Below are 23113 nucleotides of genomic sequence, written 5' to 3'. Positions count from 1 at the left end.
TGTGTGGAAGTGAAATCTGTATCCTTGGGACACTATATTTAAAACCCATTTGTCCTGGCTAATGAGTTCCCAGTTTTTGGCCTGCAGTCCAATCTTTCCCTCTAAAGTAGCATTCAGTTGATAAGTGCTTGGAAATTTTAAAATTAAGTCATTGAGACAGTTTTCCATAGGGGGAGTCTTATTGCTATCAGGTTTGGAAGCGGAGGCCCCCCACTGCTTAGTCTTGTGCGTATCCTGGGACTGAAACCTGGGATTTCTGTTGTGTCTGGGTTTGGATTGAGAAGGCCTGGAAGGAGCCAGAAAGGACCAATTCTTAGAGGGCCAATGCCTACTAAATCTTGGAGGCTGAACTTGTAAGAAATTTTAAACAGTTTGCATAGATTTAGCTTTATCTTCCATCTTTTTAAGAACTTCCTCAGCTTTGTTGCCAAGCAGGCGGCCCTTATTTTAAGGGAACATCCAACAGTTTAGCTTTAACATGATCAGGCAAAGATTGCTCCTTAAGCCAAGCATGCCATCTGAGTACAGACCCAGTGACAGCAGCCCTGCAAGAGGCCTCTAAAGAATCAAACCCACATTGCAAAGTATGTTTTTCAACCTGTTCAGCAGAATGCATTCAATCCTGTAATTCCTTATTTTCAGCACAGTCCAGAATCAACATCATTTTCTGTTTAAGCAAGCCAATAATATATTGTTGATTCTTTAACATATTAAAATGACAGTTTAAGGCCCTAATGGCCAAGGTTGCAGAAGTGTAAACCTTCTTACCCCATCTATCCACCGCCCTGGAGTCTCTATCAGAAGGGGTAGGGTTTTTGGCAGTAGAGGCCTTAATGCCCTTGGGTCCCTGTGAAATAGTCTCTGGATCCACAATAGGATTTTTAAAAAGGAACTTGTGAGAATAAAGAACTCTGTAATATCTGTCAGGTTTTCTGGGCGCAGGAGGCAAAGAATCAGGGGCCAAACTAGATTCCAGAAAGTCATCAACAACAATGTCTAGTACAGGAGGTATAGCTAAAGGCCTATGCTGAGGCAAGAATAAGAAATCCCTAAGCCTCTTTTTCGAATCAGAAAAATCCTGGCTTTCCCAGTGGAAATGCTCCCTTAGAGTGTGCAAGGTTTCACCAAAAGAAAAATCCTCTGGAGGGGAAGCAGAGGGAATAGAGTCCTCTGCATCAGAATCCTCATAAGTAGATAAGGGTAAATCCAGATCATCAGAAGAATCAGAAAAATCAGAATCCTGGTTAGAAGATTCATAAACAATTTCAGTTCTAGGTCTCTTAGAAGAAGGCAGTTGGCTTCCCCTGATTAAATTTATAAGATCTTCAGCCATTCTTATCATTTGTTTTTTAGGCATAGAGGTCTGAGCATGCAGCCTGGGCGTCGGTTTTCTAGGCATGGTTCGAGGGTTAGGCCTTAAAGAAGAAGGAGGCACTGGTTTAATATGCAAGTCCATATGCCTGAATACACCCTCAGAAGCCGGTGCCTGCACAGCGGCTCTGGACCCATCCAAGGTAGAGATATCCACAGGTTCCACAGTTGAAGCATCTCGCGGCATACCGGACTCCGAATGGGTCTCAGTAGAGGCCTGCAAATCAGAAGTAGCAGGTATCAGGAGCTGTGAAAGCGCCTCACTGAGTACCAGTGAACTGGCGACTGGCTTAGGAGAAGCATCATCGGCAGCTTTGGACCTAGGCGGCCTGTCTCTGTCTTTATCCTTGCAGTTTTTCGGAACTCCGGTAGTCGGTTGGCTTACAGAAGACATTTCTGGATAAGTGAACCGAGAACCGAAATATTTAGAGGTGAAAATATATCGACAACAGATTGCATTGATTAAATAAAGCACAAAACTGCTAGCAAGGTACGTTGTGGTCAGGCCTAGGCAAGGAATACAGTATGAATGAAAATCTTTGTGAGGTATTTGCTTTCCACAAGAAATGCAATTATTAACTTTTACTGACATCAGAAAGGAGCAAGAAAAAGTTTCCCCAATGGGATACTTAGCTTTAGTTGAAAACTTTGGTTCTGAAACTCAAAAATGAAAATTTCAGGAGTCGGCCGACTGGCACTTGCGAACTGATTCTGCTTCAGGCACTGCACGGCAAGAAAGACTGATGTAATGGCATCGGCTGTATGTTTTATACCCCTGACGACCTGACGTCATGGAAGAAGGGACAGCAACTTACGCAGGACCCAACACTTTGTTAATCAGGCCAACTGAGGGCTACTGCAAGCTGATAAATCAAATGTGATGACTGCAACAGTAAAACACGAAGAACATCATCCTTCAAGCATAAAGAAAGAGAGAGAATATTGAACAAAACTACAGTGCATGCAATACAGCAATCAAAAATCTGAGGTTTTCTTTTCTGCTTGTAGGCTATTCTGGGCTTTCCAAGTCTAAGAAATGTCTCTGGTTGGAACAGCTGGCAATCAGTTGTGATATAGTTTTTGTTGTGCTGCAAAATCTCTGTCTGTGGCTTGACTAGTCAGGATGGTGTAGAGAACATGGACATTAACGCCATGTATTTCAATGGGTGGAAATAGTTAATTTCAGATTAGATGAATACTTTAAAATAAAGTATGAAAAAGCAGAGAGAACTACAATATAATGTACCACAAGATGATGATAAGACAGGCTCAGGCCTGAATCCAAATAACCTATCACTTTATAAAGCATACATTACCATACAAAGTATCAATCATTGCTTTGAAGCTAGAAATAGTGTTGCCTAACTTGACATGATTAGGCAGCTTGTTCCAGTCTTGTACAGATCTCTTTGAGAACCAAGAAATAATCCAGTCACTCCTTTGAACTATAATAAGCATAAAAGTTTCACTTCAGCAGTATTTCCTTTGTTTTAATTGTAAGCATCAACAGAAAAACAATTTGCCTGTAGCTTTATACACTTGCATGAGATTCCCCCTTTTGTGTCTATATTTGATGTTGCATAGTTCATTTGTTTAAGTCTATCCAAACCCAAAATTATTCTAATGCACTTTCTTTGAAAAGCTTCTAATTTATATATTTATAAATTTTTTGAATAGGAAACAAAAAAGGGCAGTACATGCTATTGTTGGACAAATTAGGCTAACAACATTCTTATAACATCTCGAGTTCTTGACTTGATAATCTTTTTATATAGTCTGTGTTCTTTGAAAATCCCTTACCACTTCACTCATAGCTCAGAGAAGGCAAAGTTCTAATCAACCCATATGTCCAAATCTTTATACTTAGATATCTGGTCTATTTTATTGTTATGAATGCTATAAGTAAATTCAGATTGTCTAGAGACAAAGATCATTATTTTAGTCCTTCTGGGGTTTATTGCCATGTAATTCTCGTCTGCCCATTCCCACAAATTGCCTAGACATATCTGAAGTATTTTAACATCTTCTTTATTAATTATAAATTATAAATTACAAAGTTTGAGATTGTCCACATATTACTACTAAAACATTTGAAGGAATATTTTTGTCAGGCAAATAAAAGTAGCACAGGCCCCTATGGCAGTCCAGTACCATGGCCTCCTAAACAAGATTTGTACTTGACCAACTACTTTTTATTGTGAAAACAAGAAATTAGCCAATTTACCTAGACATCACTGATGACCTTAGCAAAACAAAGCAACCTGACCACAGAATAAGAATAGGAATAAAAAGCCATTATAATTGTTTAGAACTTCCGTCCATACATAAATACAGCACACCATCAGAACAACTCAACATAATATTCCAAAGTCTTTTTATACCTAAGCATAAAACCATGTGGCACAAACATGTGACCTATACAAATGCAATTGCATTAATGTTTTAACTGATGCTGCTAATCTAAAATGCATTGTATAAAAAAAACTACAACTATAAAGAATATGGTAAAAGCAATGCATACCCAATCATACCTTTGCAGCCTTTTGTTTTAATAGGCTGCTGATCGAAACATTCTTGTTCAGTCCCGATGGTGAGAATGCGTCATCTATCAAGTGCCAAAATAATTCAGTTTTCCAAACAGGTTTTCCAGTCAACACCAACTTAAAAAGGATATCCACTTTTTTTTCAGAAACAAAAAACATTGGAATCCCTACATCTCTTAGAGTGTTTGGCCAACACATGCCTGCAGGCATGTTTCTTAATACAATAAATACAATACAATACATACAATAAATATGTTGACAGATTAGGATCATAGGTTGGTACTAGGCTATCGGCCCTAGGGCCTGTACAAGCCTAGCCATAACAATTCCCTGACTATTTCTTCCCACACTATTTACTTCCCTGGACCCCTGTCTAGCAGGGCGACTGGCGTGATCCCCGGGATGAATTTCCTTTTTCCCACCCAATTGTCAAGGTTCCTTTTGAAGAGGGCCAAGAAGGTGCTCTGCTTGACATGTATGGGCAGTCTATTCCAGAGTCTGGGGAGTCCCTGGGTCAGGAACCTATCCCTCCAGCATGTTTTGTTTATTGTGATGACAAGGTTTAGATCCCTGGAGCGTGTGGCTCTGAGGGATTGGGATTTCTTTAAGTGTAGCATGTCCAACAGATCTGGGTTTGACATGGCCTTGTATGTTAAGCAGAGATCACCTCTGAGTAGACGATATGTGACAGAGTATAGCTGGAGTTTTTTAAGGCGGTCAGCATAGGGCATCTGCTTTAGGCCTGTGATTCTTTTAGTAAGGTATTTCCACGGCGTTTCCAGTTGTTGCAGATGTCTTGAGAGGTACATACCAAATGGGGCATTGTATTCTATAATGGGTCTAATGAGGGATGAGTACAGTGGGATAATGACCTCCTTTTTTTCTGGATGAAAAGCCCTTAGTGATGAGGTGTGCCACATAAAAGGATTCCCTGACTGTTGTGGGGATGTGGTTATCAAAGGTGAGACCACTGTCCACCTGTGTCCCTAAGTCTCTTATCACACTTTCAGTGTTTAGTGTATTGCCACCTATGTGGTAATTCATGGGTACATGTTTTTTCCCAAAGGGGATAACTATACATTCCTTGGCATTGAGCTTGAGCCCATGGCTCTGGCACTAAGCATCTGTTTCTGTAAGGCCCTTTTGTAGAGTATCCACATCATTTGGGGATTCAGTAATGGCTCCCAGTTTGCAGTCATCTGCGAACTTTGTTAGCAAGAGTCCCTTAGTGTTGGCCTGTACTTCAGAGAAGTGGATGCCAAACAAGAGCGGTTCCAGGACTGAACCCTGAGGTACTCCACTTGTCACTTGTCTGCAGCTGTATTTAGAGTTGGCTACTTTTGCAGTGTGGGTTCTGTCAGTAAGCCAGTTGGCAACCCATCGAGTGATGTAGGGATTAATACCCAGAGTAGTAAGTCTATCTATGATTCCAGAGTGGGGGATGATGTCAAAGGCCTTGGTGAGGGCCAGATAGGCTGTGTGGACCACCTTACCCTCGTCCACGGCTCTGGAGACTGATTCAAAGAAGTCAATCAGGTTCAGGAGATAAGATCGGCCCTTTACAAATCCAAACTGTGTGGGGCCCATTGTTTGAAGGTTGCCAATGTCTTTGTTTATAAGTTCCATGGCCTTGCAGATCAGACTCGTCAGACTGATGGGGCAATAGTTCCTGGGATCCAAGGTGGATCCCCCCTTATGGAGTTGATTACTGTTGCTGTGCACCACTCAGTGGGCACAAAACCTGAGGTGAGGCTATGATTAAACATGACACCTAAGTGAGGTGCCAGTTCATTTTGTAGTTCATGTAGTTCACAGCCAGGATGTCATCTGGTCCCATGGATGCTGTATTCTTAGCTTTGGAGAGTGCGGTTTTTACCTGTGTGGCCGTTATTACCGGAATTTGAAAATTGAGATGGGCTGTTTAGGGGGTGAGAGGGGGTGAAGTTGGCACTGAATTGATCTGCCAGGATATTGCCAATATACTTGGGATCAATATATTTAATGCCATTCTGTTGTAGCTCAGAGCAGATCTGAGCATTGTCATTTAGATTTTTGACATAGTTATAGAATGCCTTGTGGTTGTCTTTGGAATTTTTGGCAATTTTATTTTCATAACTAGCTTTGGAGGATTTTATGAGGGATCTCAGCTTCTTACTGAGGCTAGTGAGGGAGTTTTTTGCATCCTGAGATTTTCCTCTTTTCTGCAACAGTTTCTTCCTTTTGTTGTAAAGTTTGTTTATGGCAGGGGACCACCAGATTGACTTCCTTTTTTTGGAGTAGATCATCTTGTTTCTATTTGGGATGGCATGATTCATGCATGAGTGGATTTGCTCGTACAGTGCCTTAGTGTAGGATTCAGCAGTCAAACTTTCAGTTCCCGTCTACATGGGTGTCATGAAGTTTGTCACTTCTGACTTCAGTAGCATGAAGTTGGTTTTGGAGAAGTTTTTTATGGAGGTTTACTTACTGGGGGGTGGGGGTGGGATGTGCATGTTAAGGGTGATTAGCTTATGGTCAGACCTGACTAACAATGGGGTGACCATAGGTGTGGAGCATCGATTTCCCATGTTGGTAATGACCAGGTCTAGGATATTGGAGCCTCTGGTGGTACTATGGATTAGTTGATCCAGGGCATTGGAATTTATGAATTCCAAGAACCGTTGGGCAAAGGTGTTGGTACACGAGTAGTTTTCCCAGTTAATGGCAAGGTAGTTGAAATCACCCAGTATTATGGTGTTTGGTTGTATCTTAATATTTTCCAGTATGTTTAGAAAGGTGTAGTGAGAATCTTGGGGCATGGTGGGGGATCTGTAGTAAGCTACAATTTGGATTACAGTCTTACCTAGTGTTAGTTGCACATGGAGAATTGCAGACGCATTGTGTTGGGCAACTAGCCTGGTGGTGTGAATATCCTTGGTGAATATGGACACTCCTCCACCTTTAGTGTTTCGGTCCTGGTTTGGTGGCCAAAAAGTGTGGTAAGAGTTATAGCCTGGTATTGCAAGGGTGCTCTCTGGAGCCTTGAACCGGGTCTCAGTTATTACACAGATATCGATGTTCTCCATTATTAGGAGTGCCTCGAGAGAGTGCATTTTGAGGGTTAGACTTCTAGCATTGAGTAGCATTACCTTCAGAATTTGCATGCTTGTACCTGTTACGGTGGTGGTTTTGTCCTTTGAACTTTGCCTAAAAAATGCACTATAGGGGTGGTAAAAGCCTTAGCCAGTAACCTGAATCCCAGGGGCAATAGGTGCAGACCATCTCTGCCAAAGCATTGTGGTCTGTCGATCATGTCATCCCAGGCAGACAGATACTGGATCCCCTTTGAATGACACCAGAAGCTAAGCCAATTGTTGAAGTCAATCATTTTGTCCTTATATTGTAGTATCATTCTGGGCGAAGACAGGATGCTTTTCAGGGCTAGGATCATGCCTGCCTGGGCCACATGATCCAAGAGCTCTTCCATGCCTCTTTTCATGTAGTCCAGGGAGGTACTTCTGAAGTCATTCACTCCAACATGGACAATGACAGAGTCATATTTGTACTTGTTGTGGAGTGACTTGAGTGCATGCATTCTGTGGCAGATCCTGACACCTGACAGACAGCTGACTGTAATTTTCTTCTTGTTCAGCCTGGTGAGTGGGACATCAGTGTGCCTGACTATAGGGTCACCTATGACTAAAGTGTTAGGTACAGTTTCTTGCCTTAGGGGCTGTTGCTGGGTGGCACACTGGTGTTGTGAGCTATGTGACACTTTGGTTGAGATTGGTGTTTATTTGCGTTTCAGCTTCGAAGGTCCTTGTTGCTTGGGCAGGTTACAGTGAAGGGCCTCTGCATATGTAGATTTAATGTTGCTATGTGTGGGTGTTGGTGGTGCGGGTTTAGAAGGGCTATGTGTTGCTTGAGGTGTAGTGCAGGTGTTAACCTTCTCCTCTTGACTGTCTAGCACAATCTTGGGTGGAGAGAGCTTTGCTTCCAGTTTGGGTATGTAAGTACATCTCTCACAGGTTGTAGTGTTGAGTGGTAGGAGGAGAGGGTTGTCAGTGTACATGAGGCAATTGCTGCATTGCCCCAGTATGCCCAGATTCACCAGGTGGACAGGCAAAATCATCGGAAGCTGACCTTTGCACATGCCTGGTTTGGTGCTTTTTTTGTAAAGTACAGGAGCTGTTTTCCCTTGCCTTACCAAGGTACTTTGCAATTATAGGCTTTAGTGCCTACGATTAATTTCTCCTTATTAATAAGGAGAGTTGAGTGCTTCCTAGTGCTTTCCAGCAGGTCATAGAGCAAGTGCTAGTCACAGGGATGCTTAAAGGTAAGATGAAAAAAATGGTTTATCCGAAACACTGCAGTGTGCACTAGGTAAGTTAGATGTGAAAGTAGGTAACTTAAGTTTTACCTGTCTAAAAAGTTAAGTTTTAGTGGAGAGTCACTATTTTTAAAACAGCAAGATAGATTGAAAGGGGGTGGTCACTTTTGTATTCTGGTACTATGGAATGCAGTAGGATGGCCAATAAATTTAAATAGTTGAAGGGGAGTGATTTCACAAAATGATCATTTTGTGCTTACTCACACAAGCCAGTGAAAGCAGAGAGGAAATGAGATATATGGTCAAATTAATATAAGGGGCAGGCAACTAGAAAGACAGTGGTATTTAAGAATACGACAGTAAGCGAGTGGGGAAAAATTTCTGCCTGACTCACAAGAGACAGAGCTGTGGTCTCTTTTGAAGTTTTAATATGCAGTTAAAAACAGAATACAAGTAAAACACAAGGTAAAGAAAACAAATCACAGTATTCAAAATATAAAAAGGCAATAAAGTAATACAAAATGCAACAGCAAAGTGTAGCAGAGTCTGGGCCTTTCTAATAAAGCTCTGAAATGTTTTTTTAAGGGATTTTACCCCTTCATTTATGTTGACTTGTTCTGATGATGTCTTGTGCTTGTGTATGGACAAAATCTTTTGACAAAACATTTTTATTCTTATTCTGTGATCAGGAAATGTCCTTATGTTGAAGTCTTCACTGGCATCTAAGTGCTTGTTTATTGTCCTTTTTGGTGACTTCATTTTTGGAAATTATCCAATTTATCAAAAATTTAGAGTCTTCGAGATTTACTTTTTCAAATGCTAGGAAAAAGTCAATAAAATTAAGTCCAATGCTCTAATCGTCCTGTTATAAAAAATTAATTACAAGTATTTATAGACCTGCGTTTCTTACGTGCATGTTGTTATATATTCACCATACCTATAGATTTCAGTTGCCCTAATTGTCCAGTACCAATCTCTCTATGACCTTCCCTGTGTTTTACTACAGGCTAATTGGCCTGTATTTGTACCAATATCTCCATGACCTTCCCTGTGTTTCACTACAGGCTAATTAGCCTGTAATCATGCCAATCTCTTCATGAGCTTTCCTGTATCTGACTACAAGCTAATTGGCCTGTAGTTGTTTACATAGTCTTTGTACTTCAGCTTTGTACATTGTCTTCATAACTGCAGCCTTCCAGTCAGGAATATTTTTTGTTCTATCACTAGTTATATAGATGAGTGCTAGAGGTTTACCAAAACATCTTTAAGTGTCCTTTCATCCCTGTTTGTAAAACCGTGCAAACCAGAAACTTTGGTAAAATTTAATCCACAAAAATGTTCTAACATCATTCTCTGTAAATCCCAAAATCCCTTCAACTCTTGTCAATCTTAAGTAATTTAAATCTGACCCTACTACTCCATATGTTTTCATAGGAAAAGCTGCAATAGATGGTGCAGATTTCATCTGGGTCATTGTCTTTCCTACTGTTGTCAGCAATAGAGCTTTTATCCACAAGTCTATCTTTTCCTTGTCTGATATATGTAAAGAAAGCCTTCCTGTTGTCCTAAGTATTCCTAAGCACATTCACCTCGTAGGCTCTCTAACGTGTAGAGCTCCTTGTTTTGTTAGCTTTTCCAGTCAATTAATTTTGGCTGTGTTCAGGTTTTCAATAAATGTTGGGTGTAAAAATACATAGGTTTAGACTACAGGAACCTAACAGTAAGCCAAATACTTTGCTCAGAAATGTTTCTTTTCTTGAGGGCTTAGAGTTATAGAGGACTTAACAAACCTCCCAGTTGTTGTTGTTGTTGTGTCTTTCGGCTTATCAAGGTTAGGGGTCACCACAGCGGAACTCCGGTTCGCTAATGTTTGGTAGTGGATTTTTACGTGCCGAGTTACCAGCCCTGACGCACAACCTTCAATGAAGGCACACCCATTCACGCATGCCTCCACACAGAAGACGCTCTAGCTGAGAATTGAACGCGACAACATCTTGCTGTGAGGCGACAACGCTACCGCAGCACCACTAGTTATTAATTTATTAATGTTGCTATTTCTTTTACAGTTTTGAAGAGGAGTAAGTAGCAGTGGAGCATTGCAACTGCTTTTATCATCTATCAAAAAAAATGTGGTTACAGTGTAGACACAGATCAAATCTTATATTACCTAAAAGCTACCAAAGCACTTTATGTAGCAAGATTAAGCTGAGGTTGTAAAGCAGTGTTCTTATAATGGTTACCAATGTTCAAGAACAAACAGGGCTGTTACGCCTCCAACCAAAACAATAGAGCTAAAAACATACTGGAATATTTGCTCTCTGTCTCTCTCTTTCTTTCTTGCTTTGACAGGGATGGAAGAAATCTGTTTAGGAAGTAGCCATTTTGTATGGATACCTGTTAATATTCCAAAGACCATAATTGTAGTCCTTTTGCAAATCTGGATAGAGAAAATAATAGTTCAAGGTTATAGTGCCTCAGACTATTTCCCCTTCTCTGAAATACACCGATCTTGGAGTTTATATATATATATATATATATATATATATATATATATATATATATATATATATATATATATATATATATATATATATAAGCAAAAGTGGTTGGGGGTGCAGGGAGAACACTTTAAAGGTGTTAAAGTGAGTTTTTATATTCACTGCATTTCCGGGAATTTTTTATAGATTCGTAGATTGTTACTAGGCTAATAATGCAGGGGGCCTATCTAAGCCTAGCCAAATTTTCGCAAAATAATAATTATGTCCCATTTCCAAATAGGACACGGAGGGCCAGGCATTTATAAGCTATATTTGTCCATAAGGGACATGGGTGCTAGGCCCAGTGTAAATTTCCTACTCCCCATCCATTGGTCTAGGTTGCAGTTAACTGGGTAATAGATGAACTCATCTTCACATGGATGGGAAACCTGTCCCATAGGAGGGGAAGTCTCTGGGACACAAGTCTGTCTCTCCAGCATGTTCTGTTTAAGTCACAGACAAAGTTCAGGTCCCTAGACCTTATATTTGTGTTACTCTTTGACTTATAAATATGTAGGAGATTCATAACTGTGGGATTTACAAATGCTTTGTAAATCAGTCATAGATCATCCCTCAGCAATCTTTAAGAGAGTGACGAGAGGAAAAGTCCTTAGTGCATGCTGAGTAAGGCAGGTTTGTTGTGCCTTGTATTCTTTTTGTAAGAAACCTCTCTGGTTGCTCTAGTTTCTGCATATGCCTGGTCAGGTACATACCAAAGAGATTATGATTGGTCTGATAAGGCAGAGTACAGTGGGAAAATGAGCTCTTTGGACCTAGATGCCATGCCCTTACTTATAAGCTGTGCAACATAAAAGGATTTCTTCACCACTGTGGCCACATGGTAGTCAAAAGTAAGCCAATTATCTATGTGCATGCCCAGATCCCTGACCACTGGGTCAACTCTTAGAGGCATATTATAAACATGGTAATTATAAGTTCCAAGCATAAACGTACACGTAGGAACCAAATGGCACTACTCTTCACGATCCAACTTTTAGTAAATTCCAACCACAATAATATCGAAAAATGATAAAAGCGTTAAGGTCAACTATAAAAAGAATAAATTTATTAAGAACAGAGTTAGCGCTTTCACCCGAAGGCTTCTTCAGACTTATGAAAACAGACACCATAATCCATGTTTAAATATCCAATCTAAACAGTTCATTGGTCAACCTCATTTTCATTCTTATGACAACTGTTAAAAGGCACTTGCGCTACATTTACAATTTAAACTAAAATATTATAATGTTCTTAAATACTTTTTAAAAGCTTTTAAAAGCACAACATAACAACTAAACTCAAACAACTTAATACAGCATAATAGAAAACATGATAACATATGCGTTGTCAAAACATTGACATGAAGTCTAAAATATTATTCAATCTAATATATAAAATAAACCTTATACAAACTAGTTAAAACATAAGACCCTAGTGCAAATTAACAGTCTAATACAACCTAGTGGGAGGATATCACATATTTACTTATAGTCTATTCAATGACAACTGTTATATTATATATGCGAGACGTATAAAACATCTCCATAATTAATATAGGGAAATGATACAGGATATAGTGAGCGACCCATCACAAAATATATGACTACAGTAGCCTCTTATTCCTAATCACCTAACATTGAAGAGACTTACTGATACAAAAACTGATAAACATACCTATAGAATGATCATAAGGTCATTCCTTTCTCGGAGCATATACTGTTATCGTCTTAACCTTAACCTACAAGGGAATAGGCAAGACTGCAAATATGCACATCCAGGCTCCAACATATAAAAAAGGGGGCAATACGACCCCTTGACTAACAATATTCACCTTTTGGGTCTACTAACCCTTTTTCTTTTCAACATGGTAATTAGCTGGGATGGTGGACTTTCCAAAAGGTACAATTATGCATTTCTAAGCATTGAGTTTAAGACCATGGCTTTGGCATCATTTGTTAGTCAGAGATAGACCTTCTTCAAGAATGCTAGTGTCTGCAGGGGAGTTGATGATAACCCCCAGCTTGCAATCATCTGCAAATGTAGTCAGCCATAAACCTTCAGCATTTGCTTCCATCTCAGAGAAATATTTGCCAAAAAAGAACCAGCCCAGTACCAAGCCCTGACAGACTCAACTAGTGACTGGCCTCTTGGCGAAGGTGGCCTCACCTATTTTGACCTCCTGATTCCTATCAGTAAGCCAGTTGGCTATCCACTTGGTGATAAAAGGGTTTATACCTAAATTAGTGAGCTTGTCTATAATGCCTGAATGGGGTATTGTATCAAAAGCATTGGGCAGGTCAAGGTAAGCTGTGTGCACAGTCTTACCTTCATCCAGAGCTTTGATGACTCTCGCAAAAAAAGTCCACCAGATTTAATAAGCATGACCTTCCATTAACAAAACTGAGCTGTGATGGGTCCAAGATTTGCAGGCTACCTATGTCCTTATTTATTATGTCCATGATGATTCTTTCCATGTCCTTATATATGTGCCTGTTAAGACTTATGGACCTGTAGTTACCTGGATCAGTGGTTGGACCCCCTTTGTACAGGGGAATGAATATAGCCATCTTCCATTCCTTCTGCACAAAACCAGACTGAAGGCCCAAGTAATTCAAGTGGACTAGAAAGGTCATGTTTCATGCTATTTATTAAACATCCAGGGATGTTATCAAGAAACTATCAATGCAGTGTTTTTGGCCTTGGAATGTGCACTGATGACCTGTTCCCTAGTAATGTTTAGGGAACTGTAGTATGCAGTATTTCCTTTGGACTATCGGCAGGAGTGTTGGCGGGTAATTTGAACAGAACCTGTCGAGCATGGCCTCGTGTTCAGTGCAGGTGTTGCCATTTACAATAAGTTCTGAGCATTGTTGTGCATTTCCCCTGAGGTTATGTACATAGCTGTAGAAAGCTTTGTGGTTGTCCTTTGCCTGAGAAGCTATTTTTTCTTTCTTCAAATTTAACTTTTGAAGTATTAATTAATCTTCTTGTCAGCAATTAGATTGGACAAGGGGCTTTTAGTATGTATGCCTTTGTTCCTTTTATGCTTCACCAAGATTTTGTTTTCTTTTGTTGTATAACAGATTGATATTGTGATTCCACCAGAGAGGTTTGTGTTTTCAGTTTGTTTTATTCTTAATATGAGTGAACACAATTTGCTCTATACAGCTATCAATATGGCTGTACAGAGATTTAAATAGCTCAGCATATGCTATAGTGTTTACTGGGTTTGGGGGCACTTGGAATTTAGCCAAAGCGTTGCTTAGTAGAGAGAGGTTAGCCTTGGAATAGTTCCTAAAGGTTTTTGGTTTAGCTGGATCTACGGATTTTGCCTTATGATCATATCTGACAAGTGAAGACATTATATTGGGTGAGGCACATTGCCCCCCCCCCCCATGTTCATGAGTACAAGGTCAAGGATGTTTGTACCCCCGGTAGTAGAGTGGAACAGCTGTTCCAGGATGTTGGTATTAACAAAATGTAGGAATTGCTTGGCTTGTGCATTTGTGCATTAGAAGTAGTGCTGGATTCCCAGTCTATAGAGGGATACTTGAGATCCCCATGAATATCATATTGGGTTGAGCAGTGAGAGACTCTAGTACGTTCAGATAGGTACATGGAATGGGGCGTATAACTTGTAAGGATATGGTATGAGACCCTCTATGGTGAGTTACGCATATGTGAGTTGCAGTGGCTCATGCACTTTAACTAGTCTAGGTGTGAGGTTGTTTTTAATATAAACTGAGACTCCACCACTTTTAGTTCCCTGCTGTGCAGTGGCTGGTCTAAATGTATGAAAGACATTATAACCTTGCATTGCTGGGGTACTCTCTGTGACTTTAAACTATGTCTCTGTTACTACACAGATATCTACACTCTCCAGAGAGAGAAAGGGAAACAGGAAACAGAATTTCTTGTTAAGACTTCTAGCATTGTGCAGTACCACCTTCAAATATTCCTTCATAGGTTCAGTTAATTCAGTAGGTTTACCAGTTTGGCATTGCCTAAAAAAGGCAGTATGGGGTGGAAAAGGTCTTTGCCAATATCCAAAAACCTTGAAGGGATAGTGTAGATCATCCCTGGCAAAGCAGCATGGTCTGTCAATCATGTTCTCTAAGACCCTCAAATATTTATCCCTTGGAATGACACCAGACGCTAAGGCAGTTGTTAAAATCAATCATTTCTTGTTGGTAACATGGCATCATCCTCAGAAAAGGTAGTATGCTCAGTGCTAAGCTCATACTGCCTGAGACAGATAATCTCACTTCATATAGTCAAGGGAGGTACGTCTGTGGTCATTAACACCTACATGGACTATGACAGAGTCATACTGGTACCTGTGGATCAATGACCTGAGTGCCTGTGTGACTTGACAGATCCTAGGCCTGGAAAGGCAGCTAACCATGACTCTCTCCTTACTCAGTCTAGTGATGGGACATCAGTGTGCCTCACTAAAGAATCACCAATGACCAGGGAATTTTGCTGCACATTGGTTTGCCACAATGGCTTAGCAGTAGGCACATTGGGTAAAGTGCTGCTATGTGTAGGTGTTGTTTTAACAGAGTGGTGTTTTAACAGAGTGTTTACATGATGGCTGAGGACCCTTTATTTGATTGTACTGTGCAGGAGGTCTTAGTGTTTTAAGAAGGTTACCTCTAAGTGCACCATCATTAATAGTTTTATGTCTATGATCTTTACCCTATGCAGTAGGCGTGGGACAAGTGTCACTGACAACCTCTATCAGATTAGTTTTGGTTGTATGACAGAATTTTGCCTTCAGCATTAAGGTGTATTTACACCTCTCACATACTTTATCTGTTTATTAAGAAACAGTGGGTTGTCGGTGTACATGAGGCAATTGCCTTAATGCCTCAGAATACCCATCTCAACCAGCCTGGCCACAGAGAGAGTTGGGAAGTGCATATCCATGGCTACTAGAGAGGAGTGAGGGAAATTTGAAAATTGAATATGTCAATAAGACAAGGAACTTGATGAGCAATGCTCAGCTATGTGTAAATTATGCGCAAAAAATGGTGGCATCCTGCGTGGCAGTGGCAACTTCGATTCCCATCAGGAAAGTGTATTATTTGTCTTCTGCATCAGAACCTTCAGGAAAATCAGTTACAGAAGAAGGAAATGAAGTTATATTAAGACGCAATACAATGAAACTGTTAGAAATTGGCTCTAAACTGTTAGAAACTGGGTCTAAATAATCACAGTGCTACTTGTTTGATCAGCTGTTTACAGAGAGGCCTGCAAGGCCTAACATACTACAGGAACTCCTACAGCTGGGTATTTTGCTTGATCATGGACAGGAATGTAAACATCTGACTAATCATATGTTCATGGCTCCTGGCAGACACTTAAAAAAGGAAAAGATACAGCTGATGGAGAAAAAGAGGCACCAGAGCAGGAATTTTAGCCAGATTAAAATTTAACCCTCACAGGCCTGCACTGCCTTCCATTCTGCTGGCAAATGTACACTCACTTGAAAACAAGCTGGATTACTTAAGACTGGAACTCTCTTCATAAAACTAGGTGAGAAACAGCAATTGATTTGTGTTTACTGAAACATGGCTTAATCCTAATGTCAGTGAAAGCATAGTAAATGTAGAGGGCATGATATTATTCAGAGCAGACAGAATTCAATCACTCTGTGGTAAGTCTTGAGGATGGGGAGTGTGAGTATATATGTAAATAATAATCTGGTATAGTAACTGTGAAGTGTTTAACTCTTTCTGCTCAGAGAACATTGAATTTCTGTCCTTAAAATGTAGACCCTTCTACTTCCTTTCAATGGAGTATGTATTACGGCAGTCTACATTCCACCCAATGCAAACACAATGAAGCACTGATAACTGTCTATCAGTCTATAAGTGATGTTCAAAACAGCAACCCAGAGTTTGCAATAATAATTGCAGGAGACTTTAATCAGGCCAACCTAAAGACAGTATTACTCCATTACCACCAACATGTGGACTTTGCCATGGGAGGGATAAACACACTGGATAAGATATATACCAACATTAAGCAAGCATATAAAGCAGCACCTTATCCACATCTAGGCAGGTCTGACCACCTAGCCATCATGCTAGTTCCTGCATATAAATAACTACAGAAAACCAGCAAACCAACTAGAAAACAAAATAAGGTTATGGCCTGAGGGAGCAATCTCAGCTCTGCAAGACTGCTTCAAGTGCATGGACTGGTCAGTGCTCAGAGAGGCAGCCATGATAGACAACCATTTTGTCCTGGCTACATACATAGCGTAATTCACGGACTACATCCCAAAATGTGTGGATGATGTAACAATCACCAAGTGCATTACCATATGGGCAAACCAAAAGCCATGGCTAACCAGTGAGGTGTACAGACTCGTAAAAGCTAGGAACGCAGCACTCAGATCAAATGACATGGATGCTCTATGAGTTGTCAGAGCCAAACTGAACAAAAGTATTAAGAATCCAAAGAGAACCTATGGATGGAAGATCCAGGGCCACTTTAGCAACCAGAGGGATCCCAGACAACTATGGAAGGGCATAGAAACCATCACTGACTACAAACCTGCATCAGCCTCATTTGATAACAGCACTGAATTTTTGAACCAACTGAACATCTTCTTCAGCAGGTGTGATGCAGATAAAATGGTGGCAAATAAACTACATGTTGACAAGGATGAAGCAGCGCTGAGTCTAAACACAATTAATGTCATCAGAAACTTGAAACGGGTCAACCCAAGGAAAGTAGCTGGCCCAGATAACATCATGGGTAGGGTACTACGGGAATGTGTGAAAGATCTGGCACCAGTACTCACGGACATCTTCAATATTTCTCTCCAACTAGCCAGTGTACCAAAATGCTTCTAGAAGATGACCATCATTCCTTTACCCAAGAAACCACAACCAACAACTCTAAATGACTACCGACCAGTGGGTTTAGCCTCAACAGTGATGAAATGTTTTGAGAGGTTGGTTAAAGATCACATAGCCTTAAGCATACCAGTGACTTTGGACACATTGCAGTTTGTATACCGGATGAACCATAGTACAGCGAATGCCACCTCCTTAACAGTCTACGAATCTTTGACCCACTTGGAAGTTGAGAACTGCTATGCAAGACTACTATTCATAGACTTCAGTTCTGCCTTCAATACTGTCATCCCTCAGAATCTGAAAATGAAACTACTACAGTTGGGCATCAACTCCCACTTATGTAATTGGATTATAAGCTTCCTCACAGAAAGGCCTCAAAGGGTTTGTGTGGATAACAACAGTTTCTAAAGCATAACCCTGAATACAGGAGTACCACAAGGGTGCATTGTAAGTCCTCTCCTATTTAGCTTGCTGACACATGACTCCATGGCCAGACATGAGTCCAATAAAAATATTCACATTCACAGATGACACAACAGTCATAGGTCTGGTCAGAGACAGAGAAGAGATGACTTACAGGAATGAGATCGAATATCTGTTGTGCTGGTGTGACAACAACTTAGCACTGAATGTCAGCAAGACTAAAGAACTGACTGTGGATTTCAGAAGGTCTCAAGAACCACATCAACCTCTAGAGATGAAAGGCATGACAGTGTAAAGGGTCAAAACTACAAGGATTCTGGGAGTACATATCTCTAAGGACCTGTCCTGGTCATTTCATGTATCTTGCAGGTTCAAAAAAGCTCAGCAATGTTTGCACTTATTAAGGAAACTGATGAAAGCAAAACTATTGAAGACCATCCTCCAAACTTTTTACAGGGGTACCATCGAAAGCATCCTTACCAATAACCTTACTGTCTGGTATGGCGGCTGTAACACCTCCAATCATAAGGCTCTTAGGTGAGTTGTAAGGGCAGCAGAAAAAATTCATTGGTTTCTCTCTTGCACCTCTGGAAGACCTGCATGAATCACGCTGCATCAGTGAAGCCAGAAAGATATCCAATGATCCTTCACATCCTGCAAATGGTATATTCTCCTGCATTCCTCAGGTAGGAGATACAGAAGTATACACTGTAGGACTTCTAGACTTAAAAACAGTTCTTTTCTCTCTCCACCAGACTACTGAGATCTTGTGAAAATTGAGCTAGGAGATTGTCAATGCATTCTTCCCCTCCTACTACAGAGCTATGCTATTTATCTGAGTGTACAGATCCTTACATATACAGACTTTGTTGCACTATAAGTATTAAGCTTTTTCATGTGCAATAACTAACTGATGTGTATATTTAATGTTAGTTTACATCTTACTTTACCATAGGACTCTATGAAGTGCAATATAAATCACACTGTGCAATATTCATGCTGACCATTCCATATGCTGCTTAGTTCTTATGTTATAATAATGTTATGCACATGTTGTTACTCAATTCTATTTATATGTAAAGTGTGTCTGGTTATTATGTTATTTTATTCTATTTTTACTTTTACTTTTATGTTTATGTTATTTTATTATTCTTCTTCTCTGTATGTATGTTTTTGCACTGTGAACGAAGCATTGCAATGTTGTTCAGCAACACAGTGGTGTAGTTCTGAATGACAATAAAGTTTTCTTTGATGTGACTTGACTTGACATGAACTAGATGCTGTAATAGTTATAAAAATCTGTCTAAACAGTAATGCCACAAGAGTGTAGACCACAAGCCTTCCTAATGTAAAGTAACTGGTTTGGAGCCCAACTGCTTAAACCAGAACAAATGCACTTAGAATAATAGGCACAGTAAGCCTTCACCAGCAATTCCCAGCTCAGAAGGGCAGAGGCTACCCTTTCCTCTCACAAGAGTCTATACTACAAACCTTATCAATGTAAAATAAGATCGGGCCTGAAGCCCAAGCACTTAAGCCAGAACTAAGACACTTTTAGAATGATAGATGCAATAAGCCTTCAACCAGCAATTCCAAACTCTGAAGGATGTAAGCTACCTCTCCTGCCACAAGAGTGAAGACCACAAACCTTCCTTATGTAAGATAACTAGTCTGAAGCCCAAGTGCTTAAATCAAAACTAAGAGGCTTAGGATAACAGCTACACTGTAATCAGGCAGATTAAATGCAACTGGATACTTTAAGATACATGCAGCAAAAAGCTAAATAAAGCAGGAAGAAACTCAAATACAGTAAAATCATATGAATAAAGTGCATTTTTAGTAGGTAGAAGGGAGGAAACAAAAGATAATTCAAGTTTAAGAAATTAAGGGGCAGAGCCTTTCCAGCTGAACTCTCGGTGCTCAGAAGAATGAGCTGATAAGACGGGGTCTATATTAGATACTCAAAGTTACTGAACTTCGAATACGATATGATCAACACCATATCGTCGAAGTCCAGTAACATCAAATACCTAATAAAGACATGAAAAAAAGTAAAAAAAAACAGAACTACTTGCTTTAAGCTGGGGGCAAGCCCACCTGCACCCCCTCACACACCCCCACTACTTAAATATTCCAACTTCGAGACCGCACTACATTGAAGTAAATGGAAATCTCCCCTTACAGAGATTTCCGTTTACCTCTTCAATGTTCTGCGGTTTCGCCATTTATGTGTCGACAATGTCAGATTCAACATTGTGAATGTTCGTGATTCTAATATAGACCTGATAAGATGGGACTGGGAGGAGTGTCCAAAATCAGATTTATAGCAGGCATGAGCAAAACAAAACACCCCAAGGTTTAAAACTTGAACAGCAGCAGGATACCTGGGTTGGCAAAATCAAATGCAGAAAGGGATCAGCAATAGCCAGGCTGAGAACAGCAAGTCAAACAAGCACAACAACTAAACAAAGATGCCACTAAATATTTGTAGTTAAATGAGGAATGCTATTTCTCAGCTGCTCCCAGTAATTAGCTGGATGTTATTTACTGTCTGCAAAAGAATTATTTTCTAACTGATCCTAGCCAAGACCTCTTAAAACTCCAAAAATAACAAAACACTTAAAACAAAACAAAATGCAATATAAAAAAGATAAAAAGCAGAAGTAACACGCCTTGAATAACAATTATCCAAAATCAAATGCAAAGAGAGAGAATGGCAATAGTCAAGCAAAGAACAAGTCAAACAAACACTACTTCTTAATTTATTTATCAGAGTTGCAAAACACAATATGCCGTTACGGGTCACAAACTTCCAAATATGAGCCTGTATTTAGATTGGGCAAAAAGACACCATGATAGTTCAGATTTTCCATTAAACTGTACAGTGCCAGGCGGGGAGTTTGACTGCTGCAATATGCCTGTAAAAGAGTAACGCAGGTGTCCTAAGCCAAGCTCAAGGAGGACAGAATCCTCCCATGGAGCAGAAGATCAAAAGCTCACTTGATCTTGATTTTCAGTATGAATACAGACCATGAAAGCATGGTCTCATGATCCATCTGGCTTTTGGGGGTTTAAGCAGGAGGTGTCAGGAAAGTTACCACAGGGATAATTGTCTTGTGGTGGCCAAACATTCATAGAAAGGTTGCCTTTTTATTCTTTGATGTCAGCACTTATTATTGTGAAGCAGAATTTACCAGGCATTGGATTGTTCACTCACTAAAAGGGAATGTTAGCTGATTTACACCATCATGAGACATGTTAGTTTTACCCTACTGATTATGTGTTGCTGCAATTATAATCCTGCTCAGTATGAGAGGAACAACAGCTTCAGACATTTGGTGTATGTGTAATCTTAAGGTCAGTTTACATTGTACAGTAGACTTCTTGGGAGCAGAAGCCCTTATCCAAGAGTATTCATCTGACAGACTGACTTTTTGCCATTGAATACTAGTCAAATATATCACTTAAATATGAAAACAAACTGGCTCCATTGGCATAAAAGCATGAAGTTCTCACCATGACAGAGTGACAATCCAGGTTCATCTAGGAGTCTGGACTCTGGAAGAGCAGAAACACTCATGAAAGGAGAATGACAAAGTAAATGCCTACTCACCTCTGCTTTGGGGGAATGTGGAAGGATATGCAGGGGGCATGTTCACTGTTAGCTTTGTTAGCTTCTGGTGGAGAAATGGAGTCGAGATGAGAGGTGTTTGAGACTTCCAAGACAGCTGCACACTGATTAACAGCTTAACTTCAGCTCTCCTAGTGTGAAAATGGACACTGAAAAACTGCAGCCACAGATATTGTCAGCTTGAGTAAAATTCAGTTACTGGTTAGTAAGTACATTGCTTGTATGCCTTCCAAGAAGAAAGTAAGAAAATCTGAAAGAAAATCAACTGGAAAAGGTGAAGAGAAAGTATTGACTGGGAAGAAGTCTGCAACTGTTCAGCAAAAAACAGTAAAAACTCCAGCTTTGGTGCAAGACCTGACTTCCAGTAATCCAGAGGGAAAAATAAGTCAAATGTGCTCAGAGCTGATTAAAATAAATAACACATTGAAGGTGCATATCATCTCATATAACAAAAGGCCAGAAAAAGTCAAAGAAGCTTTAAAAGGATATTCAGATGAGCTGATAAAACTGCAAAAATCAGAGGTTGAAATGAAGAAAATGCTGTCTGAGAATGAGACTGCTCAAGAAGAGATGTTTCAAAAATGGTATAATTAGAAATCAGAGCATTTAGGGAAATTCTGAGATTTTCTGCTATACCAGATAAACAAATAAGCAACTGGACTGGTTTTCCACATCAGGAGCTAACTCTAACTAACCCATATTCAATCCAATTCTAACTAATCTTTACAAAACTGACCTTAAACTTTCCATCTGTTACAACAAAATTGCTTGATTCGCTACCAATGCCAAATCACAATCCCACTACTGCCTTTCCCTACAAGCCTTGCACTGGCTTGAATTTCTGTACCTGTTAAGGTACCATCAACTCAGCCTAGCTCATCTAATTCTGTACTATCCAAAGAAATCCCCCAACCTGACTGGCATGCTGAACTTCTACAATTCAAACAGATAAATTCGATCCTCCAACAAAGCCTTAATTGAAACCATCACATGCAAAAACAGTTCTGGAGAATCACTAGTTGCCCATGAAATAGCAAAAATATGGAACAACCTTTCCACTGACCTCAGACTGCAAAACTCCATACCCTCCTTCAAAAGCCTACTTAAAGCATACCTCTTCACCAACCACCATCCAACTCTATCTATCCATGTGTGAGCAATAACATATATTAGTGTGTATACGCATGTGTGTGTGTGTGTGTGTGTGTGTGTGTGTGTGTGTGTGTGTGTGTGTGTGTGTGTATCATCTTACAAGTATATTTGCTTGAATGTATATATGGAAACTTAAACATTTATATACTCTTATTCAATTGTGAAATATCTTGCAATGCTCTACCAGGTTCTTATCTACTCTCATTGTATATTTTGTACACTTGTATTTTCAACCATAAGGGGGAATATACTCTTACTGTATACTAATGGCTGTA

This window comes from Protopterus annectens, chromosome 13.part0 (assembly GCF_019279795.1).
Source record: "Protopterus annectens isolate FY-2018-M chromosome 13.part0, PAN1.0, whole genome shotgun sequence".
Lineage (NCBI taxonomy): Eukaryota > Metazoa > Chordata > Ceratodontiformes > Protopteridae > Protopterus > Protopterus annectens.
The sequence above is the reverse complement of the archived record's forward strand: the minus strand, read 5'-3'. Positions refer to the sequence as shown.